Source organism: Eurosta solidaginis, chromosome 5, assembly GCF_040869045.1.
Source record: "Eurosta solidaginis isolate ZX-2024a chromosome 5, ASM4086904v1, whole genome shotgun sequence".
NCBI classification, from domain to species: Eukaryota; Metazoa; Arthropoda; class Insecta; order Diptera; family Tephritidae; genus Eurosta; species Eurosta solidaginis.
Window position 1 is genome coordinate 107,585,368 of NC_090323.1, and position 12,062 is coordinate 107,597,429.

General features: G+C 36.0%; 1 protein-coding gene across 3 annotated transcripts in view; it reads right to left on the reverse strand.

Moving 5' to 3' along the window:
• The window catches only part of Ltn1 (E3 ubiquitin-protein ligase listerin), a 1,386,601-nt gene that overhangs the window by 290,093 nt on the left and 1,084,446 nt on the right, over nucleotides 1-12,062 (reverse strand). The window lies entirely within an intron of this gene.

Sequence of the window (12,062 nt, forward strand, 5' to 3'; positions counted from 1 at the left end):
TGCAGTCGAAGGCGGCTTTAAAGTCGACGAAGAGGTGATGTGTGTCGATTCTCTTTTCACGGGTTTTTTCCAAGATTTGGCGCTTTGTGAAAATCTGGTCGATGGTAGATTTACCAGGTCTGAAGCCGCACTGATAAGGTCCAATCAGCCGGTTCACGGTGGGCTTCAATCTTTCGCACAATACACTTGAAAGGACCTTATATGCGATATTAAGAAGGCTGATTCCACGATAGTTGGTGCATTTTTTCCTCGTCGGCAATACAAAGTGCTTTGGAGATATGCTCCCACTGCTCCTGCCAAAAGGCATGCTTTAAATCTAAGCTCGTTATAAACTCAGCCTTGGGTAACCTGCTTAAAATACCCCAAATATTTGGCAACGGATACGCGTCCTTTACTGTGACGCTTTTGACCTTCCTACTATCGAGACACAATCGAACTTTAACAGGTTTACGTACCACTACAATCGGTGAAGACCAAGCGCCATCAGATTCTTCTATTATGTCCACTTCAATCATCCTGTCCAACTCAGCATAAATTAGCTTTTCTATCGCTGGTGAGATTGGAAAGTGTCGCTATTTAATTGGTTTAGCATCTCCAACATCTATGACATGTGATATCACATGCGTTTTTCCAAGACCAATTTTAGAAAAAGAAGGAAATGATTGAATTACTTTTTCTAAATCATGTTTTTGATTTTCTGTTAAAGTATGTTTTGACAATAGCTCTTCGTCAAAAGCCTGATTCATTTCACTTAAATGGATAGGTAAAAGATCAAATAATTTCCGAAAATCTATTCCCAAGTACAGATTTTGTGCTAAGGTGGGAATAACAAAAATATTTATTAATTTCGACACGCCACGAAAAGTATTTTGGGTTTTTATACACCCTAGAACTTTTTGTGACTTTCCGTCAGCGGTTTTAACTAATTAGGTAAAAATTTTAATAGGTATATCTTCTTCCAAAATTTGTGTTGCAAGTTTGGCTCCAACACAACTGACAGAAGCACCAGTATCTAGCAACCTGGAAACAGTTTTGCCGAATAACTGCAATCCGCATGTGGCTAATGTAATTCGTTTTATCAAAAATTTAACTTAATAGTAGTTTTCTGTTATTGCGAACATTATTCCGAAAAGTGGCTATCCGATTACTGGACCTACTTTTTGATTTAAGATCGATACTATTTTGATTAAAATCATGAAAGATTCGTTCACGTGCAAGGTCGTATTCCTTCACACGAACATGAAAAGGCTTAGTTGGGCTAGGTAAATCAAGTATTTTGTTTTTGATGGGTTTGCGAGATATCAATAGGAATTATTCTGTGTTTGTTGCTTGATGTTTCGAACTTTTCAAACGCGTCTGTCTGCGTGCACTTTTCAGCCCACTCGGTTGGCCGTTTTTTGAAACATTGCAACGCGGACAAATAGGTTTATATACATCAGCGGTTCCGCATCCGTAGCATAAAACTCTACGCTCGCTAACACAATCTTGATATCTGTGTCCATTCCTTTTGCAATTCCAGCAAACCAAGGCTACCTCCTCAATAACTTCGTAGTCGCTTGCGTCTTCGTCGGTAGCGAAGTCAAAGTTGGCTTGGACCTCAGAAACACGTTTGCGACTTAGCAATGGCTTGCTATAGTTTTGCTGGGTTTTTTTGTCTTGTAGGAAAATTCACAGATATCGCGCAAATGAGCAATGGAAAAACATCATTATTTAAAATTTCATACTGTATTTCAGGTAAGAGATTTCTCCTAATAATCCCTACAAGTGTACTTTCCGGAAGTGGTTGACTTAGCCGATCAGTCAACTGGACTATCGATTCGTAAAACGAATCAAAACTTTCATTTACTTTTTGCTATCACGTATCTTCTCTCTAAAGTCTACACCTGTTCTGGTGTCCTTACACTGACGTCTTAAGGCCTCACATAAACTAGGCGAGCGAATTTCCGATACAGATTTGTGATATCTCCAGAACCAGTCTCTAGCTTTGGAGTCAAAAAGCAAACTTGCATGTCTGCAAACTATATCAAAGCACCCACGTAATGCCTGATTAGTCAAGGCCTTTACACGATATATAAAATTTTCAATTGGCATACCATCAATCGCAGCGGTGAAGCGCAACTTCCAATTGGCAATAATGTGTCCAACCTTATCAGGCCTAGACGCTAATTCATTCAAACCCAGTTCTTTTAGGAACATGGTTAAAAGCTGACGATCCGGGTTTTGGTACGCCCGCGGAAGGAAGTCCAAGTAACTGCTCTAAGCTTTGTTGTTGTACATTGGGTAAAGTATTAAAATTATTGAAGGCTTAAACGTCTAAACCTTTCTTCCATTTGCGTTTCAATTCTACGATCAATTGAATGGTCAAGACTTTGCAACATTTCTGCTTGCTGCGCCCCTACTTCTGCTGTAACTATAGTCTGAACATTATATACCTCCACAGGGGTGGTGGCAGATTGTTGCGCACTGTGTACAGGTTTAGTAACAGTCTGATTAGACTTAGATTCCTCTAGTGAACCTGTTTGGAACCGAGTTTCGTAACGACGTGAGTGTTGGATTTCGGAGTGGCAGGTTTGGGAGTTGTCGATTCTGACACTACTCGCGTATCACCAATTGGACAGTTGGAGTTGTTCTTAAATATTTTGTTAGACAAGTTTTGTGGAAAGCATGGTCACACCTAGTCTTAATCAAATTTGCGATACTACTACTAAAGTTATTGCATATGCCACAACGCGATCCTGATGGTTCTGACATGGTTAAGTCTTCGTTACTATGCTTTAGCGGCATGTTGCAACGTCCTAAGGAAAACACCAAAAAGAAATTAAAAGGTATAAACTCTACTAAAGTTAAGAGTTATGTTTTCTCAAAACACAAAAAAAAAAAATAAAAATGCGAAAACAAAGTAGTACGAAAGATACATAAGATATACAAGATATATATGTAAACTCAATAAATGATAGATATCCTTATTTGCCCAAAATATGATACAAAAAAACAAAAAAATAGAGATAAACTGCTGATTCCTTCTTACTTTGCCTGATAGAAGTAAGTAGTGGTAAACCCATCCATTCACCTCTGCGATAAATCAAAAATAATGAAGCGAAAATCCATTCAACCCCAATGGAAATTCCGTCGGTTAGATTTTCCAAAACTAAAATCTACTATTCCGAACATGTGAAAGATAATGTGATTATATTCACTCTTTTCGTATGCATTGGTTAGATATTACATCAATATAATAATCTACATTTCCAAATGAATTCCAAAAATTGAAAAAAAAACACACATACAAAAAAACAAATAAAACTTAAAAATTAATCTTTAAATTATTTCAAGTCTTATTTGTCTGCCATTGTCTGATATTGAAAATTTTCCAAAAATCGCAATTCCAATTAACACACAAATAAACCAAAAAAATAAATACCTAAAACACTGCATTGCGTATGGTCAATAAAATTTTCTTGTTAACAGCTGAGCGAATGTCGAAGCTGTTACGATTCCAGCAAACATCACAACGTCATCTTGGTATAATTCTAAAAATATAATGATAAGAAGGATTATAACCGAAAAGTATGATAGATTCACTTCGGTAAGAGAAATCAAAACAAAATATATGTGGGATCTGTAAATATCAGGCCCCACGTTGGACGCCAAAATTAATTTATTATCTGTAGCCTACAACGATTTGTAGTAAGCACAGTGTATGCAAAAAGTAAGGAGCGGGTGCACGTCTTTAAATCCGGCTCTTGCTCGTCGGCTAACGGGGTGGAGTTCTTGCTCCTACCTTTCGCTGTCAGCTCACACTACAGCACAATTATTTTATTTAAAACAAAGAGATACCTAAACGAAATCGGATACCTATAGTGGCTTACAAGTCTTGATGTCGCATTGGTTTCAGTACGGGGCATGTTGCATGGTGTTGTTGCAACAATCGTCCTCTCTACCATGATTTCCGTAGTCTCCAACTAAAACAAAACTAACCTGGAAATCCCTAACACTTACCATACTTATCTAATATCAGGCCAAGGAATCAGAAAAAAAAAGTTTAGCAAGTCATTTTGAAATTGACAATATTTATTAAATAAACCAAAAACTTAAATTCAACCATAATTAATCCTAAGGGAGAGGCTACGCTATTTTGAAATAAAAGCTTATGTTGCAACTAACATTCAAAAATTCTTTAAAAAGAAGCATTTAAAAATTATCAAAAAAAATTTCCTTTCGATATTTGTACACAGATTTGGAATTCTGATCAAAAAAAAATATATATATATTTTACGGGATAATTCGGTTGCATAACAATATGAACATTTTTTCTTTAAAACTAATATTATTTAAAAATTTTCATATTTTTTCTTTTAAAATTTTAATATAGTCTTCTAATCAAAAGAAAAAACTAACCTAATTTACAAACTTACGTATTTAAGCATTTTTCGGTCTAATGTTATGGTTTGATTATTACTTTGCATGATTAAAAATATCGTGAGATAAAAAAACGTATTGTGGTACTTTTATGTACGAATCTGGCAACACTAACTTTATCTAAGTTAGAAAAATTATGCGAAAAGAGAAATGAATAATATGTATATCAGGCGCTCACTATACTAAAACAGCGTAACAAAAAAAATGTGAGAGAAATAACAAAAACAGAATTAACTCACCACTTACGGCTCTAACGTTGAAAGATCTTTCAGCAGAGGACCTGGAACAAAATGTATGCTGGAAATCGAAAATTATTAACATCAAAACTTGTTGTTGTTTTCGGTTTATATGTTAAATAAAAAGAAACAAATTATTTATTTCCCTTTCCTGTGTAGTCTTCGAACTACATAATTTATTAAAAATCACAATGAGGTGAGAATTATATCGCATTCGAAAAATCGCATGCGATTTTTTTGTTGAATCACACTTTATCGCACATTAAATAATGCAAAGTTAATGTTTGAAACACTAATCAACTAATTAATCACATTTGTTATAGTTCTAGTAATTTTTAATACACTTTGACCCCACATTTCATCTTAATAAATGCTTAGAAAGTTCATTAACATAATAAAAAAAAATGTTTCTAATCGAGGAAAATGCTGGTTACACACGAAAAATTCGGTCACTAATATAGGTAGGTGATAGTATACATATTTATATGTATATGCTGTGTGAATATTTAGGTATATATATATTTTGTTTCACATTATTTTATGTATTTTTAGTTTTTAATGATTTTTAGCACAAATTTTAGATGCTAATGATTTAATAAATATGCTCCATCTATTTTTTCCTTTCATCGGGAAATTCTAAATTTAATTTTATTAATTTTTCTCCTCAAAAAAATCCCTACATCATTACTGCCTCTTCTTCCTCATGAGAGAACAGGTATAGACACCAATATGTGTATATTTAGGTAGATAAATATATTTATTTTTTCACCTTTTTTTTATAACTTCAAAACTATGGGATTTTCTTCTCTTTTTCTTCTATTTTAATATTTAAGAAAACAGAATTCACATATATTTAAAGTGAAAGATTTATAAGCAAAAGTGAGCTTTGATTTCCGAAAACTTTAGATTTATTTGTCCTTTCAAAGCCAAGTAAGAACTTGGCAGCGAACTTCACTGTTTCATGCAGTTACTAGCGAATATGCCGCATCCAAAGTAAATATGAGATGGGATGCTGCCATGTCCACGGGAACTCGTCCTCAGAAGATCCTGAATCCTTATGCTGGATTTCGGGAAACCTCTCTCCTTGCAAAAGTTTTATATATCATGATTACTTTCTTGAACAAAATATCGCGACTCTTCCGAATTATTTTATTTCGATTATCGCGAACATTTCGAAACGACTTCTAATTTTAACTTTCGCTTTTTAAAAGAAACCACGCGAGTCACACTTTAGACTCACAAATTTCACACGGTATCGAAGCTCGAATTAAAAATATGAGATCTTCACTCTTTGAAAGATCAAACTAATAGGCCGAACCACCGCGTTCTTAAGCTTGGCTTACCGCAACTTGCGGGACTTTTTGTTCTTGCTTAATCATCGCGAGTGGCGTGATTTTCAAGATAATGGCAAATGTCAGTGTAAACATTAATATTGTTCACAACAAGTGGCAATTCCTAGATTAGCAAATGACAAATCCGGAAGTTCGAATGTTTCGATATGAAAGTAATTCGAAATTCGGTACTTCTAATGAGAATTTAAACTTAATAAGGTAGAGTAATGTAGTTATCTAAATAAGAACTAAAATCGTAGAACAAAATAGTAAAGATAAAGCAGATATAGTAGGTATATATAACACAATATAAGTAATAATAGCATAGGTATATAAAAAAATGTAGATATAGTTGTACTAAAATTCAATCAACAATTTTGATTGAAAGCTTATGATCGAAGAATGTACATTCTATTAATCTTATGCAAAAAAAATTAGTCTGTCAAGTAGAAATACAGTAAATGTGATAGGAATGTTAATTCGGCTACAAGCATTTGCTTGTGGCGAGTGTGCCGCTTTATAAACATGGTTCACGCCATACTTTTGAAGCATCGCATTGAAAACGTGAGATTTGAATTGTGTCCCATTGTCGGAAACAATCGACTCTGGCACACCGAACGCATGAAATATCTCTTCCTCCAAGTCTTTACAAACAACGTCGGCAGAAAACTTCTTAACCGGTTTCAAGAAAACGTATTTCGAAAAATGATCTAAAACCACGAAGATTCCAATATTTCCTGACCGAGACCGCGGATAGGGACCTAAAAAATCGACATGCAATTTTTCAACAATTCGTTGCGAATCGGTAGTTTTTTCCCATTGGCGGTCTAATTATATAATTTGGCTGTTTCGTACACTTGCATGTTTCACACGCATTTATGTACGCCTTAACGTCGTTAACAAGACCAGGCCAATAATAATATCGCCGAATTTTCTCTATAGTTTTGTTAATACCACATACCATATCGTCGTGCAATTGCTCTCCGGTTGAGTGTTCAGTCCGTCTATACACAAAACCGTCAATTACTTTCAAATCAGGTAACTCTTCAATGTTTTTGAGTATATTTTCTCTAAGCTCGATATAGTCGTCCGCTTTAAATTGGGATGAACTCAAATCAACAAAAAAACCAGCTTATAGAGATGAAAGATCCTCAGTATTAACCCTGGATAGAGCACGCGGTACAATATTTTGGCTACCACGTCGTTGCTCAAAGCTAAAAGAAAACTCTAGGAACTTGAGAGCCCAACGCGCTAGTCGCGTACTCAAATCCGTTTGAGACATTAGCCATTTTAAAGATGCATGGTCTGTTATAATGGTAAATTTGTGACCTTCAGTATAAGGACGAAACTTTTTCACACTGAGCATTGCTGTCAGACATTGCTGCTCTGTTACTGAATATTTTCTTTGAGCGTTATTCAACTTTTTGGACATGAACGCGACAGGGTATTCTTCGCCATCCTCATTCTTCTGGACTAGCACGCTTCCTACTCCTGTCGAACTAGCGTCGCAGTGAATATAAAAAGGCTTACTAAAATCAGGACTATGAAGAAAGAGAGCTGTACTCAGTAAAGAATTCAACTCATCAAAAGACTTCTGAGCCTCAACGAACCAGGTAAACTTTCTACTGCTCTTTAGCAAATCGGTAAGCGGAGATGTGACCGCTGCGTAATTTTTAATGAATTTACGATACCACCCAGACATACCCAAGAATCGTCTAACTTGCTTAACAGATCTTGGAATCGGAAAATCTGTGATGGCAGCTACTTTTTCGGGACCTGTTCTTATAATTCCTTTCCCCACAATGTGACTTAGATATCGTATTTCACTAAGACAAAAATTACTTTTCTAGGTATTGATAGTTAACCCTGCCTCCTTTATATGCCGAGCAACTATACGAAGCACTTCCACTGTTTTTCAAAATTTCTGAGATAACTAGGAGGTCATCCAGGTATACGAATACCTCGCTGCGTAGATGGCATGGTATAACCTTGTCCATCAAACGGGACATTGTTTGAGGAGCATTGCAGAGGCCGAACGGCATTACTTTATAGTGATATAAAGGCCTACCTGGCACTGTAAAGGCGGTTTTATCCCTAGACTTCGGATCCAAAGGGACCTGCCAAAAGGCATGCTTTAAATCTAAGCTCGTTATAAACTCAGCCTTAGGTAACCTGCTTAAAATACCCTCAATATTTGGCAACGGATACGCGTCCTTTACTGTGACGCTATTGACCTTCCTACTATCCAGACACAATCAAACTTTACCAGGCTTACGTACCACTACAATCGGTGAAGACCAAGCGCTATCAGATTCTTCTATTATGTCCAGTTCAATCATCCTGCCCAGCTCAGCATAAATTAGCTTTTCTATCGCTGGTGAGATTGGAAAGTGTCGCTGTTTAATTGGTTTAGCATCTCCAACATCTATGACATGTGATATCACATGCGTTTTTCCAAAGCCAATTTTAGCAAAAGAAGGAAATGATTGAATTACTTTTTCTAAATCATGTTTTTGATTTTCTGTTAAAGTATGTTTTGATAATAGCTCTTCGTCAGAAGCCTGATTTATTTCACTTAAATGGATAGGTAAAAGATCAAATAATTTCCAAAAATCTATTCCCAAGTACAGATTTTGTGCTAAGGTGAGAATAACAAAAAAATTTATTAATTTCGACACGCCACGAAAAGTAATTTGGGTTTTTATACACCCTAGAACTTTTTGTGACTTTCCGTCGGCGGTTTTAACAAATGAGGTAAAAATTTTAATAGGTATATCTTCTTCCAAAATTTGTGTTGCAAGTTTGGCTCCAACACAACTGACAGAAGCACCAGTATCTAGCAACCCGGAAACAGTTTTGCCGAATAACTGCACTTCCGCATATGGCTAATGTAATTCGTTTTATCAAAAATTGAACTTAATAGTAGTTTTCTGTTATTGCGAATATTATTCCAAAAAGTGTTTATCCGATTACTGGACCTACTTTTTGATTTAAGATCGATACTATTTTGATTAAAATCATGAAAGATTCGTTCACGTGTAAGGTCGTATTCCTTCACACGAACATGAAAAGGTTTAGTTGGGTTAGGTAAATCAAGTATTTTGTTTGTGATGGGTTTCGAGATATCAATAGGAATTATTCTGTGTTTTTTGCTTGATGTTTCGCAATTTTCAAACGAGTCTGTCTGCGTGCACTTTTCAGCCCACCCGGTTGGCCGTTTTTTGAAACATTGCAACACGGACAAATAGGTTTGTATACATCAGCGGTTCCGCATCCGTAGCAGAAAACTCTACGCTCGCTAACACAATCTTGATATCTGTGTCCATTCCTTTTGCAATTCCAGCAAATTAAGGCTACCTCCTCAATACCTTCGTAGTCGCTTGCGTCTTCGTCGGTAGCGAAGTCAAAGTTGGCTTGGACCTCAGAAACACGTTTGCGACTTGGCAATGGCTTGCTATAGTTTTGCTGGGTTTTTATGTCTTGCAGGAAAAATTCGACAGATATCGCGCAAATGAGCAATGGAAAAACATCATTATTTAAAATTTCATACTGTATTTCAGGTAAGAGATTTCTCCTAATAATCCCTACAAGTGTACTTTCCGGAAGTGGTTGTCTTAGCCGATCAGTCAACTGTAGTATCGAGTCGTAAAATGAATCAAAACTTTCATTTACTTTTTGCTATCATGTATCTTCTCTCTAAATTCTACAGCTGTTCTGGTGTCCTTACATTGACGTCTTAAGGCCTCACATAAACTAGGCGAGCGAATTTCCGATACAGATTTGTGATATCTCCAGAACCAGTCACTAGCTTTGGAGTCAAAAAGCAAACTTGCATGTCTGAAAACTATATCAAAGCACCCGCCTAATGTCTGATTAGTCAAGGCCTCCACACGATATATAAAATTTTCAATTGGCATACCATCAAACGCACCGGTGAAGCGCAACTTCCAATTGGCAATAATGGTCCAACCTTATCAGGCCTAGACGCTAGTTCATTCAAACCCTGTCTTGTGGCACTTCTGTTAGGAACATGGTTAAAAGCTGACGATCCGGGATTTGGTAGCCCGCGGAAGGAAGTCCAAGTAACTGCTCTAAGCTTTGTTGTTGTAAATTGGGTAAAGTATTAAAATTAGATAAGAGTGGTTGTTGTTGGTTTTGAATTGGTGGAAATTGAAGGCTTAAACGTCTAAACCTTTCTTCCATTTGCGTTTCAATTCTACGATCAATTGAATGGTCAAGACTTTGCAACATTTCTGCTTGCTGCGCTCCTACTTCTGCTGTAACTATAGTCTGAACATTATCTACCTTCACGGGGGTGGTGGCTGATTGTTGCGCACTGTGTACAGGTTTAGTAACAGTCTGATTAGACTTAGATTCCTCTACTGAACCTGTTTGGAACCGAGTTTCGTAACGATGTGGAGTGTTGGATTTCGGAGTGGCAGGTTTGGGAGTTGTCGATTCTGACACTACCTGCGTATCACAAATTGGACAGCTGGAGTTGTTCTTAAATATTTTGTTAGACAAGTTTTGTGGAAAGCATGGTTACACCTAGTCTTAATCAAATTTGCGATACTACACTACCCGCGTATCACAAATTGGACAGTTGGAGTTGTTCTTAAATATTTTGTTAGACAAGTTTTGTGGAAAGCATGGTTACACCTAGTCTTAATCAAATTTGCGATACTACTACTAAAGTTATTGCATATGCCACAACGCGATCCTGATGGTTCTGACATGGTTAAGTCTTCGTTACTATGCTTTAGCGGCATACTGCAACGTCCTAAGGAAAACGCCAAAAAGAAATTAAAAGGTATAAACTCTACTAAAGTTAAGAGTAATGTTTTCTCAGAACACAAAAAAAAAATAAAAATGCGAAAACAAAGTAGTACGAAAGATACATAATATATACAAGATATATATGTAAACTCAATAAATGATAGATATCCTTATTTGCCCAAAATAAGATACAAAAAAAAAAACAAATAGAGATAAACTGCTGATTCCTCCTTAATTTGCCTGATAGAAGTAAGTAGTGGTAAACCAATCTATTCACCTCTGCGATAAATCAAAAAAATGAAGCGAAAATCCATTCAACCCCAATTGTAATTCCGTCGGTTAGATTTTCCAAAACTAAAATATACTATTCCGAACATGTGGAAGATAATGTGATTATATTCACTCTTTTGGTATGCATTGGTTAGATATTACATCAATATAATAATCTACATTTCCAAATGAATTCAAAAAATTGAAAAAAAAAAAACACACACATACAAAAAATCAAATAAAACTTAAAAATTAATCTTTAAATTATTTGAAGTCTTATTTGTCTGCCATGGTCTGATATTGAAAATTTCCCAAAAATCGCAATTCCAATTAACACACAAATAAATCAAAAAAATAAATACCTAAAGCACTGCATTGCATATGGTCAATAAAATTTTCTGGTTAACAGCTGAGCGAATGTCGAAGCTGTTACGATTCCAGCAAACATCACAACGTCATCTTGGTATAATTCTAAAAATGTAATGATAAGAAGGTTTATAATCGAAAAGTATGATAGATTCACTTCGGTAAGAGAAATCAAAACAAAATATATGTGGGATCTGTAAATATCGGGCCCCACGTTGGACGCCAAAAATAATTTATTATCTGTAGCATGCAACGTTTTGTAGTAAGCACAGTGTAAGGAGCGGATGCACGTCTTTAAATCCGGCTCTTGCTCGTCGGCTAACGGGGTGGAGTTCTTGCTCCTACCTTTCGCTGTCAGCTCACACTACAGCACAATTATTTTATTTAACGTGCCAAGAAAAAGAGATACCTAACGGAAATCGGATACCTCCAGTGACTTACAAGTCTTGATGTCGCATTGGTTTCAGTACGGGGCATGTTGCATGGCGTTGTTGCAACAATCTCCCTCCCTACCATGATTTCCGTAGTCTCCAACGAAAACAAAACTAACCTGGAAATCCCAAACACTTACCATACTTATCTAATATCAGGCCAAGGAATCAGAAAAAAAAGTTTAGCAAGTCATTTTGAAATGGACAAAAATTATTAAATAAACCAAAAACTT